Source organism: Rosa rugosa, chromosome 4 (genome assembly GCF_958449725.1).
Source record: "Rosa rugosa chromosome 4, drRosRugo1.1, whole genome shotgun sequence".
NCBI lineage: Eukaryota > Viridiplantae > Streptophyta > Magnoliopsida > Rosales > Rosaceae > Rosa > Rosa rugosa.
The window spans coordinates 16,125,941-16,139,530 of record NC_084823.1 but is presented as its reverse complement, the minus strand read 5'-3'; the positions used below and the strand labels follow the sequence as shown (position 1 = coordinate 16,139,530).

The 13,590-nt window shown below is 42.5% G+C and overlaps 1 pseudogene; it reads right to left on the bottom strand.

Annotated features, from left to right (window-relative positions):
• Positions 1–5,849: 5,849 nt before the first annotated feature.
• On the bottom strand, positions 5,850–7,420 carry LOC133706719 (UDP-glycosyltransferase 88F3-like; annotated as a pseudogene).
• Between the last annotated feature and the right edge of the window lie 6,170 nt (positions 7,421–13,590).

Here is a 13,590-nt window from a genome sequence, read left to right as displayed (position 1 = left end):
CTTTCATGTTAGGGAAGAAGTCTTTCATCCTGCTTTTTTTTTTTTTTTTTTCAATTAGATTCTTATTTTAGAAATTATAGATTTATAGAGTTAATAGAGTAGGAGGGTTGTTATCTTAGTTGGAGTGGAAGGACAAATGTCAGCATACTAATGGAGGGACAGGGAAAGAGACATGATATTGGGCATAGAGGATTTGAAAGCCTTGGGCCATTGACCCTTTTTTGTTTTGAAAAAGGATTAAAAAAAAAAAAAAAGGTTTACCAACTAATGGAATGCTTGATATAACAAATGCAAACAAAGAAATGGTGGATTAGAGAACACACACACGCACACATATTTATAGGTGAGGGAAAGACTGATCTCTTCCTTGTTTTCGATGTGGGATTGATGTGCTTCAGTTCTCAGCCTCTGATACTTCAGCGAGGTGATCTTGGTGCGGCGCGTCAGCGGTGATCTCGGGCTGAGCCGGAGCTCAGATGATAGCCTGTTTGGCGGTGTTTCCGTAGGTCACACCTTTGGCAGTTGTTGGTGCCACTGGCGGCAGTATGAACGTGGCTTATTGTAGCTGATTATGTTTAGGCAAATGCTCGTGTACGTACAGCTACGGCAAATCTACGCTATGGCCCTTTGCTAAAGCCATTGCAATTCTTTTTTGTAGTGTGATCATATCATAACCAGGATGACCTAACCTGTCGTGCCAAAGCTAATATGTATATGAATCTAAGAGATCTTCTCTTATATATTATTGGATTCAATGGCTCGAATAGTGGTGACATAAAGTCCACTAGAGAGGCACATAATTTTCTCTAAGATGTGCTTTTGTCCGTAATCATTAGAGGTGATGCAAAGAAACTATTTCTGTCCTCACTATGCATTTCCGCATGAAATCCGTTGGCTCGAATATCTTTAAAGCTCAACAAGGTTCGATTTGTCCTAGGAGCGTAGAGAGGTTCTATGACATTTATCAAGGTGCCATTAGGCAAGAGGAATTGGGTCATTCCACGTCCTTGAACTAAACTCAATGGTCCTACCATCGTAGTCACAGAGGAATGTGTAAGCAACATCTCCAAGAATAATTGTCTATGGTGGAGAATTGTGTGCGTAGTCGCACTGTTCGCGAGACAATGAAGTTATCTAGAGTCTATTCCTAAAATAAAGAGCTAAAAATTAAAATGAAGTCTATATGAAAGAACTCAAAATTTTATTCACAAAGCAAAAGGTTACATCAAAGTTTCTAACTATGAAAATTTAATCCCAACTAGCTAATGCAATCAATGTTCGTCACTTAACTTCTTTCGGTAGCTCCAAATTAGACATGACCAGGGAAGAAAGAAGAGATGTTGGTGGAGTGAGGCTCTCTTAAATACCACTAATCTCAACTTCTTACTTAGACATCACGCCTACTTTGAGTGAGCCTATTCGAAGAAAAGTTAAAAACTAAAGGCATCTACTAAAAGTTATGGCAACTGCCTTATTACATCGATCTTGGATAGGGCTGCACACGGATTGGGTTGGATCGGTTTTGACTCCAAATCATCTCTATGCCAAAGTGAGCGGTTTAGGCATTTTGAAGAACTGGTCATCAAAAAAATAAGCTTAATCCGACCCAATCCAATCCAATTAAAGATGGTTTGGTTAGGTCGGTTAGGCGGTTTTCACCTATATAATATTAACATGCTATTTATGAAAAAAATCATAGTAAAAATTCAATCTCAATAATTGAAATTATGTTAAATTATCTAAATTTAGAATTCAATAATTAAAATCCAAAACATATAATCAAAAACTAAAATCTAAATTAGATTCAAAGTTATCACTTATTTAACGACTTAGCCATCGGTACTAGCTTAATATGATAGTATTAAAGGTCAGAGATTGAGAGGTCATAGATGTGATGTGAGAGGATCAAAAAAATTGTAGCGATTATATACTAAGGTTTTAGGCCTTTGAGCCTTGAATTCAATATGGTAGTATATTATTTGAGAATAAAGTTATAACTAGAGATTTAGAACTTACTTAGAACAAACCGGACAAATGAATATATATTTATTATGTGTATATATAAAAAAAAACTTTTTCTCTTATATTTCAAACATACCGGTCGGTTCGGGTTCCGCGGTTTAAGTACAAGAGAAACCAAACCAACTTAGTTCATAAATGGTTTGGTTCAGTATTGAACCGATTTTCAATTTTTAAAGTTAACCAAACCATATTTATCTGTCAGTTTTGGCCGGTTTGGCCGGTTTGTACCATGTTATGCACACCCCTAATCTTGGAAAATTAAAAGACTTAAACAAAATCGGCGGTTTCTTCATCCTTTCCAAAGTTGAAGTCTTCAACTCTTAACTCAAGATCTTCATCTTGATCTTCTTGTTCCATGTAGTGAGATTCCCTTGCTTCACGATACAGCTTATATGCATTAGCAACTTTTTGGGATGCTTTACATACTTTTACCCAATGTTCGAATGCTCAACATCAAAGAAAAACATCTTTGTGTTCAAACTCCTTTGATTGAGGCGCGTTTGATCTTGATTTGGACGGCCATTATTGGCGTCGGCGCCACTAACATTGCCAACGGCAGCGCCACCTTCTCTCTTTGCACGGTTGCCTCCTCGGCTCCGTGTCCGCTTATTTTTGTTGTTTCCTTCCTCAGCAGAGCTATTATATGGACCAAACATCCGGATTGATCCCTAGACTTAGGGTTTCGCTTGCAGCGCCCTTCCTTAGGGGCGCCATTATAATTGGACTCCGGAATTGCCCTAGTTCACACGGGTCTCGAATTATAATTCTTTACAAGGATGTTGTCGTGCTTTTCAATAGCATACATAGCTCCAATGAGCTCATGAAACCTTGTGATCCATATTGCATTAACTTCAATTCGATAGTTCTTAGCAATCATTAGTGCAGAAACGGGGAAGGTGGAGAGGGTCTTCTCAATCAACATCGCATCTGTGATGTCTTTACCACATAATTCCATCAAAGATTTGATACGAAAGGCTTTTGAATTGTATTTAAATACGGATTTGAAATCATCTCTTCTATATTGATGCCATCTCACTTCTAAATCCGGAAGTAGAGAGTCACAAACATTCCCAAAGCGTTGTTCGAGTGTGACCCACAACCTTCTGAGATCTTCTTCATTCAGGTACTCGAATTAAAGATACTCGTCCATGTGATGTGTTATCAGGATGATGGCTTTGGTAGAATTTGCTTCCAAAGTATCAACAACAGCTTGGGTAAGCACATCAGTGGTGTGTTCTTGGATTGTAGATAGGATCCCTTGGGCCTTGAGGTATTCTCGAATATCACAAACCCACTTATGATATCCGGTGCCCGTTGTCCCCAATGGAGCATAATCCAATTTCTTCAGGTTGTTCGAATGTGACATCTTGAAATAGAACAAAAAAATGGTTAATTTCGGAGCTATAATGCTAACCACGAAAACAATAGGAATTTCTAAGCATATTCGCTCTCAAGAAATTCAATTCCAAGAGATATTGAATTAGACCGACAGTAAAAACATTACTACCGAATAAACAAAAAGCTACTGTCAATGAACCAAAAAGCTATTGTTATTCTTCATGAAATCTAATGTCATCATTGGAAACGTCACTACCATCTTTCGAAAAATTAATTTTGGAAGCACAGGATTATTCAGAGGCCCAAGTGAGAGAAATTGCAAATGGGCTGGAGAGAAGTGGTCAAAGGTTCTCGTGGGTGGTGAAAAAGCCACCTGTTGATAACACCAAGCAGAGTCATGGCGTAGAAGACTTCGATTTGGATGCTCTTTTGCTGGAAGACTTCTTGGAGAGTACTAAAGAGTAAAGAGAAGGGCCTGGTGATGAAGTCGTGGATGCCGTAGGTGCTAGTGCTGAGGAAAGAAGCCATGGGTGGGATTGTAGGTGGAACTTGGTGCTAGAATCTGTGGTCCCTGGGGTGCCTATGGTTGCATGGCCGCTCTATTTTTGGTTACTCAACAGTGTTTTTTTGTTCTTTGGTAATAGCTTGAATTCCTGTAGAATAGAGTAGCTTAACGAGGATCCTAAAACTATAAGATAGGATGGACGGATTGTTTTTGGGATTCTGTCTCAGCTAAGCTGAATTATGTTGGCTTTCACTTGTTTAGGCTTCTGGGGTGAGCCTTAAACATGGTTTGGGCATTGTTGGCAAACATATATACCACTAAACCATGGCATGTATTAGGTACTGAAACATTAAATAAAAATGGTAGATCAGCATTGTTTGTGGTTGAAAATTCATGGAAGCAAATGAAAAACGGGGACCTAAAAGTTGTCCCAGAATGGTGACAGTCAAACACTCTTCCACGCAAAATTGATGCTTCAGTTTTTCATTGATCGACTGAATGAGTTCATGTTTTTTTTATATTTTTTTTATTTTTTTTTTTAAATTAACCTTTTACTTGGTGAAAGCCGACACTGTTCCTAAAAGAAAAGGGAGAAGAAAATAGTGGCCGGGAATCCGGGATTACATTTGCAGCACTGTGGTTTGAGCCCAAGGAGTAAATTTTGTGAGCATTTGTTCAGTTTCTTGTATCCTCGCTCTGACTATAAACTTTCCCGAGAAATCTTCAGTGTTTGATTCTACTTTGTTTATCTGAAAGTAAATCAAATCCCTATCACTCTCCAGACCTGGCCCTCACCTTAGCTAGATTATATTGGGGCTTGTTTCCCTTGTTTAGGCTACTCTCTTGATCGAGTTCTAAAATCTTAAATTAGGATTTGGCGGAACAAAACTAACTTTTCTTAGAATTTTTTATTTTTATTATGTTGGTTTCAGTCATCAATGTGTCAGTTTGTCAAACTTAAAATTTCAATTAGTCTTCAATCGGTTCATTAATCATCAAAATTAAATGGTCGCTCTATCATTAAATATTAACATATAGTAAGTTGTAATTATGGTTGAAAACAAGACATATAAAGAAATTAGATGGCTTATTTTTGTTGAGTAATGCCAAGTCCAACTTCTTTTGAGAGTTTGAATTGTTGGTGAGCCATTAGTGCTAGTCGATCCTGATCACCTGGTCAGCAACTGACCAGGGATCATTTGCTCAATCACCGTCCGATTGAAATCGGACTGTTCACAGCTAAGTGATGAGAGAGAATAAGAGAGTTGTGAACCGTCCGATTGAAATCGGACGGTGATTGAGCAAATGATCCCTGGTCAGTTGCTGACCAGATGATCAGGACTGTAGTGCTAGTACTGGGGGTTCTCTCAAGAGAACAGATGTTCCCCAATTGATGTATTATTATTTGAATTAATAAAGTTCAGTTTCAATATAAAAAAAAAAACTTCTTTTGAGAGTTTGAATTGTTGGTGAGGTTCCTCTCTAGTGTTGGAAAGTTGTTGATGGAAAATAGTGGCAAACTGTGAAGGCTCTGTTTTGCTCTTGAATTGAAACTAGTTGTGTTTGTGCCTCACATGATAGCTCTACTTGATGCATCCCTTTCACTGCTGATGGAAGCTTATACCCATCATCAGAATCATCACTGCCACTGAAATTCTCATCCGATGGCGTCGCCCAGTCCCAACTAAACTTAATTTTCCCAGCAATCTATTTGGTTTCAATGTCTTTTTTTTCATTTAAAATTGGAACCAGACGCCGGATTGCTCCAACCAATATGTAAACCAACTCTGAGGTTCACAAAGTCACCATGTATCCAATCACTATTACCACCTTTATGTAGTAACAGCCAGTTTTGGCACAATGACTAATCCTAAATTCGACCATTTGCAACGGAACTTGCAACCTAAAATGTTATGTATTGCACAACCAATTCATATTCTTTCTATTCATGCTCATCATCTAGAATTACATATTCAAAAACAGAAAATCTAAAATCACATTGATTGACATTCCTATTCATACACACAATTAGAGAAAGAGAGACAAATCATTCAATGGCGTTAACAAAGTTGGCCAGAGCTCTTCTGGAGGAACCAAGCTCTCCCAGAGCACCCAAAGCCATCTCCCCAATTTTCAAACTCCTCTCTCTGAGCTCTCTTCCCTTTTCCGACTCCATCAACTCCCTAACTCTTCTCTCCACTTCATCCCCAGTCATGAATAGCCATTTTCATGTCATTCACCAGAACACTCCTGTTCAGATGCTGCTCTGCAAAGAGCGGCCACGCCACCATTGGCACCCCGGCTATCACCGATTCTAGCACCGAGTTCCACCCACAGTGAGTCACGAACCCGCCCACGGCTACCTTCTTCAGTACCAGCACCTGCGGCGCCCACGACTTCACCACCAGGCCCCTGTCTTTAGTCCTCTCCAAGAAGCCTTCCGGCAAAAGAGCTTCCAAATTGAAATCATCCACGCCATGACTCTGTTTGGTGTTGTCAACAGGTGGCTTTTTCACCACCCACAAGAACCTCTGACCGCTCCTCTCCAACCCACTGGCAATTTCTCTCACTTGGGCTTCCGAGAATGATCCCATGCTTCCGAAACAGAGATACACCACGCTCCTACTCGGCTGCTTATCGAGCCATAACAGACAGTCCTCCTCCGAATGTGCAGAGCCGGATGCCTTTTCTTCATCGATCAAAGGTTCGATATAATAGACAGGAGGAGTGGGCGCATCAGGAACACATCGACCTTCAAAAATGGCCTTCATAGCTGTTGGAGTCTCGAGCTCTTCAAAAGTGTTGGCTATGATCCCATCTGATAGAGCAAGATGAGAGCAGCAGTAGACCATGTCCAAATAAGCCGGATCATTCCGATCGAGCATCGGCTCAGGCATGTGGACAGCACGCAACGGAGCCCCCAATCCCGGAAACTCAAAAACAGTGTCGGTCATATCCTTGAAGCTCTCGTTCACTCGTGCATGGATCGTCGGGAAATACAAGAAAGCCCCGAGAGCCGCCGCGCCCGAAGTGAAGAAATAGAAAGTGGGGATGTTGAGCTCCTTGGCTATGGCCATCGCGGAGGTGCAGAACAGGTCGATGATAAACGCCCGAACTCGAAACGGCTTGGAGAGTTCTTGTAGCGCACAGCCGACGTTCGGGTCGTTCTGACGGATGAAATCGAACATCACGGCTGCCAGGCTGCGAGTTTTGTCATGGTGGTTAGTTGGGGAGGCGCGTGGGAAGCGGCGGAAGGAAATGGAGGGATGGGACTGGGTGATGCGGTCGATGTAGGCGGGGATGCTCGGTGTGTCGACAATGCTTCCGGTGGCGTAGAGCACGGTGACGGAGAATTTGTGGGAGTAGTGCTTGAGGATGAGCTTGCCTAGCTCGACCATGGAGATCATGTGCCCCATTCCTGGAGCTGCATAGAGGACTATGGTGTTTTCCATTTTTTCTCAACTCTGAAACTGTTTGAGGATGGAGAACTATGGTGTCGGTTTGTTTAATTATAGAATTAGAGGTGAGAATTTCAGAATTTGCGTTGTAGGTAAGTCACGTGGGGACAAGTGAGGTGTATGGTTTAGCTCATGCTGGATATACAGCGATTTTTTTTTTTTGGTCAACGATTCGCTGGATTTCACTATCGTCTCAAGAGAAAGTTGACGTACGCAAGAATTTTTCTTGTCGAGAAAGTCTTGCGTGGGACAGCCGCATCACGTGGCTGTGCGGTTGTCTAATCAGTGCTCAGTAAGGGGTATTTTGGGTATTTCACTTTTAAAAAGTATGGGTAGTTTCAGAATAAGGCAAAAAATTTCTGAAGTGTGATTGATCAGGCGTATCACATGTCTGATATGCCTGACGTACGCAAGAATTTTTCTCATCTCAAATGGAGCAAATAGACAAGGAATCAGAATTTACTAGAAGTATGTGCCAATGGCTTGCTAATATGAAATTATTACGCTTTTTTAAGCGTAAATTGGCTCACTAGTTATGATGAACTTTTATGAGTTTCATCATGGGTCTGCTCAAATCACTTTTATGAGTTTTGGTAGTTTTTGACATTTTGTTTTGGTCAAGAACTAAAATATCTAAGATATCTTTGATATTTCCTCGAAATTTCTATTTTTTACAAGTATCGATATTAATTTTAACATCCTTCCGATATATTATTTTTACTATATTTTTAGCTGACCATACAACTTTTATCCAAAATTTTGGTAAAATTTCTATAGATATTCGATATTTTCTTGATATTTTTTTCGATATTTTTTTTTAACTATCGATATTTCTATGATCTTCGATATTTTGGTCATTGGTTTTGGTCATGGGAGGAAATATTGTGTGTCCGATTTCTTATCTCCTTCCCTGTCTTCTATATAACTCAATCCAAACAGAACCAAAACGGCCAATATAAAACAAAAAAGAAAGTCAACGAGAATTGATATGAATGACAATGCACTTGCTTCTAAAGTTTGAGCCCCAACAATCCAACATTCACAAGTTCCTCATTGATAAGTTGCTACATACTAGGGTCCTGCAGGACCCCTGTAACGTTGGTCAGCTTCCAGAGATTTTGGGTCATCACGAGGTCGAATGTTTGCAAGCTTTCAAGGTGGAAAACCTACGGCTAGCGAGGTCTGACTACTCTCACGTGGTAATTAGCGCTGGAACTAGATGTCAGCTGGGTTCTTGCTGGCCACGGGTGGTTCATAATGTTCTTGGGTTGGTGGGGCTACCTTCCCCCGGTCCAAATACCCATTGCCAAAAAAAAAAGAACAAAAAAGAAAATCAACTCACCTCATAAATAGTTGCATCCAAAAGAAGATCAAAACTATAACGCTGAGCAGATTGAATCGAAATCCAAAACCAAAATCGTCCAAATTTAGTTTTCTTAGCGAGTATGACTCTGTGCTTTCATGTTAGGGAAGAAGTCTTTCATCCTGATTTTTTTTTTTTTTTTCAATTAGATTCTTATTTTAGAAATTATAGATTTATAGAGTTAATAGAGTAGGAGGGTTGTTATCTTAGTTGGAGTGGAAGGACAAATGTCAGCATACTAATGGAGGGACAGGGAAAGAGACATGATATTGGGCATAGAGGATTTGAAAGCCTTGGGCCATTGACCCTTTTTTGTTTTGAAAAAGGATTAAAAAAAAAAAGGTTTACCAACTAATGGAACGCTTGATATAACAAATGCAAACAAAGAAATGGTGGATTAGAGAACACACACACGCACACATATATATTCGTTACGGAGGTAAAATACAGTCTCACATTTCCCTATGAATGCATGGAACCTGTCTACCTCTGAATCAAACTTTTCTACTTGATATATCGATACATTAATATATCATGCACAAATCCAAATAAAGGTAAACTAGTTTGATACGGATGTACATTGATGCAAAACTATTTCCAACGTTTAATACCCATTGTTTCTAGTGGGAATATTGGCCCATAAAAGTTAGCATTTCTATCTTCCACTTACTCACTCTGATGATATAAATAATAATACAAAGAAAAAGAAAAAACCAACATTTTCCTCACTATTTGGTAGTTGGTGTTGGTTATAGATCCATTGATTATTTAGCTAGGTTTCTTGTTTTATTAAAATTAATCATTCTATTCTCGAGTGGTCATGCGCTTTTGGGAAATTTTATTCACACACCTCAAAATACTAAATACACATTGTTTGAACCCAAAATGAGTATTTTGGCCTGACAAGGCGTGTCTTGGAGAAATTGAGTCAATATCAGTCGCTCAAGCTATATATTGTTGACAAGTTCGAAATATATTATTTAGAGGCTAAACAAAGCCTACCTGCAGAATTATGGAAGATTATGCAAGCTGCAAGAAAAGGCACGCCCATGCAAATATTCATACTCCATTCAATGAAGGAATATGGCATGCACGTGGGGAAGCATTCAACTACATTTCATGGTGGCCAATAGGGAAAACCTATCATGATTCCATTAGTGCTTAAGTGTTTAAACCACCATGATTCCATTAGTGCTTAAGTGTTTAAACCACCATGATTTCATTAGTGCTTAAGTGCTTAACCCATCATGATTTGTTTAAGGCCAACCACTATGGCTTGGTAGCCTATATATAGAGGCTACGACGAAGTAACAACACACACAATTCATCAACTAATCTCTACGATTATCCAAGCCTCTCAAGAGCAACCCCTCTCCTTCTCTTACCGGTGACCACACTCCAGTCCCAGAATCCTCAGGAGCCGACTGTCAGTGCCACCAAACCCTCTGTCAACGTGCTTCGGTCCTAGTCTCCTCGGGAGCCGACTGTAGTACCGCGACCACAACGGTTACGGAACCAGCCAAGCAAGGGTAACACCCTCGCAAACCAGCCAAGCTAAAGTCACGCTTTAGCAAGTTCTCCCCACTTCCCAGTGATTTTCGCTCTGCTCGATCTACGACGTCGAGTATCGATTGTGTGATTTTGAAGAAGCTTAGCAAAAGTCCTCACCACGAGGCATAATGAATCCGGCGACGAGGTTGGTGCTCTCCTCGTCCACAATCGCTCAAAAGAAGTCAGGTCAAAGGACACCCCCGACGACCGCACCCGAACGGTGCTGGCACGCCCGCGCAAAAAAGAGACTGTTGACCAGTTGCGACAAAACTGGAGCTAAACATTTTGGCACGCGCAGTGGGACATACTGCGCGCATAGCGTTTCTTTGCGATCACAGCCATTGGGAAGTCAAACACAAACCCTTATCAAAATGTTTACGTTAACTACCCGAAACACAAGACCTCCAGTTACAGACCGCACTCGCGTGCAGACTGTCGTGGTCTTTCTGAAGAACTAGTAATCTAGAGATTTTCCCTCAATCCGCCATCGATCGAGATGACAACCTAGCAAGAAGGAAATCGACAGCCTATTATTGAAGGCGAGAAAGTTCCCGCCTCCCAGCCTAATGAGGCTAGCGCTGCGTCTAGCATCACCTAGGTAGCCGCGAGCGCGGTTACAACTATTGACTTTGTGCCTATTCCTGTTCCAGAGAATGCGACCATAGAAGAGCGGCTTAATATCCTTCAACAGAATTCTGCCGCATACCATGAGAAGATGGAAAAAGCCCTTGCGGAGGACCGCCGACGGCTTAATGAGTTCACGATCTCGGTCAAGAGGCTTGAGCTAGGGGCACAACAAACACAAGGGCAATTGGATGGCATGAACCAAAAAATACAGAAGAACCACGAAGAGCTGTTGGCCGCAAGCAAACACATCGCCACAGACGTCGCGGCTATCAAAAATGAGGGATCCAATCTCGCGACCCTGTTGCCATGCAGAGAGCTGACTTAGACCAGGCTAAAGAGGTTCTGAATAAAGCTCTGGGAGATCCTAATGCCATCCTTGGTTCGCTTGGCCAACTGACAGGGTCAAGCAAGTACATACCGCCGAATGCTCGAGAAAAAGCTAGCAGCGGCAGTACAGCTACATCCGCTCTAACTACAACTGCCACATCAGTCAGAGGTAAAGAGACTACTCTGGCAACGGGTGGAAAAAAACAACGCCGCGCCATCAGTCACGCAAGGAACCAGGACTTTGAAAATCAATGAGGGGGCCTTTGTTGACCATAACCCGTCTCCCCAATACGACACCGACGGAGTTGAATACGTGCACCTGGACCAGCCTTCAGCGAGCCAATAGGTTGGAAGTCCAGCAATGATCACCGCGGCCGCAAAGGGTCAGCCAGCAGCGGGTTTTACGTCGCAGACGTCGACCCAACACAAAATGACCCATGGAGGCGGTGTATCTTTGGTTAATCAGGCTTCACAGGCGTCACTGCTGATCCGGCCAGTTGATGATACGGTGGTTCACCCACCTCCTCCTAATCCAAGATATGTAAGGAGAGAGGAGGTAGAAGCAATGATCAGGGCAGCGAACCAGAGGCCTAACCTGGAGGAGGCCTAACAGGGGCCCTTCCCACCGCATATTACACAGACACCTTATCCTAGGGGATATAAGAACATTACGGTCTCTACTTTCTCGGGAGAGGAAGTCGAAAGTGCAGCGGCCCATTTGGTCAGGTTTCGAGTACAGTGTGGCCAGTACCAGAACGATGACAATCTGAAGTGTAACATCTTCGCTACTTCTTTGTCGGGGTCTGCCTTCACCTGCTTCACTAAGCTGCAATCGGGATCAGTTGCGAGTTGGCCCACAATGGAGAAGATGTTCAAGGAAACCTTCGGGACTATCGAGCTGGAAGTAGATCTGGCTTCACTCACTCAGATGGCTCAGCAGCCAACTGAATCCGCTGTCACGTACCTTCAGCGCTTTCAGATCCAGAAAGGAAAGTTGAACGTGATTCTGCCGGAGAAAGAACTGGTGAAGTTGGCAATCAAAGGCTTAGAGCCCCGCCAACGCAAAAAACAGCATGGAAGCATGTTCAATTCCATGGGGGAACTGATAACTGAAGTAGGAAGTTTCGAGCACTTGCTCAGGGAGATGGACGCAAAAAAGCCACGAAGGGGACATACATCCCAGGGAAACGCCGAACAGTGGCTGCGCTCAGCCATCAATCTTGTTCCTTTGATCCTTACTACAAGAGTGAGGAATCTAGCGCAACAGAGGCTAACGAGTCTGAAGAAGACGAGATAGTTGCGCTGGAACTCACCGGGAAAAAGGCTTCAACGCTAAAGCAACTGAAGTTGTGCAAAGAGCCGGTGAAGTTCAAGTCAGTGGTTTTCACCAAACCAGAGTTCTCGAGTTATACTTACGACGTGAACAAAGCGCATGAAATCTTGGATGAAATGATCGCCGCGAAGATGGTGAAAACCGACTTCGGCCCATTTCCCAAACCAGAGCAGCTAAGGGGGAAGAAATACTGCAAACTCCATAATATGTGGAATCATAATATAGCCGATTGTGTTAAGCTGAAGAATCAGATCCAAATCTGGTTAAATAACGGTAGTTTGCAAGTAGAGGTGCCGACAACAGCAGCAGCGTTGGTGGACCTAGATCCCTTCCCAGATACCGGCATCAACATGGTGGACGTGGCATGGGGTGCAAAAGATCAGCAGAATCAAAGTCCAGACCACGCGGCTAAGGATTTGAAAAGGGCTGGAGACAAAGCCGCGAAGCGGGAATCCAAGACTCGTTTACCCATCGTCCTATGCTCGCGGTGCAAGGAAGAATGTGACACTCATGCGCTGCATGAGGAAACATCCCAGACTGTCCGCTTTGGATCTCTGCCGCCAATAAGGTTAGTATCATCTTCTAGAAACTTCCAACCATGCGGCCCAAGAGTGCACAGTGGTTCAGAAACTCCTTCTCCAAGGGACTCAAACTTATTCAAAAAGTTGAAAGCCGCGAGGGAAGAAGGGCAGGCGGATAAGCGGCAAGGGGTTTTAACCAGACCTTACATTCCGCCAGTGTCGACGTCCTCCATCAAAGAAGGGAGGTGGTATACACAGAAGAAGGGCAAGGCGGTGGAGATGAGCTCTTTAAGGAAGAGAAAACTCCAGCGGAGGTTTAGAGAAGCAAAGCGAACATTGGAAGCGCTAGATCAAGGACTGATCAAACTATTGCAATTACTGAAATCTCCCGAAGAGTATCAGAGACAATTGGAGTCACTGGCCTCCAAGAGATTTGTTTCCCCGCGAGTTCAGAAACAGCAGCCCAAAGTATCGCTCGAAGAGCGAAAGCCACGTGCCCCCAAGAGCAGCGTTCAGGAGAAGTCCCTAGTTCCCGCGAGGCGAGA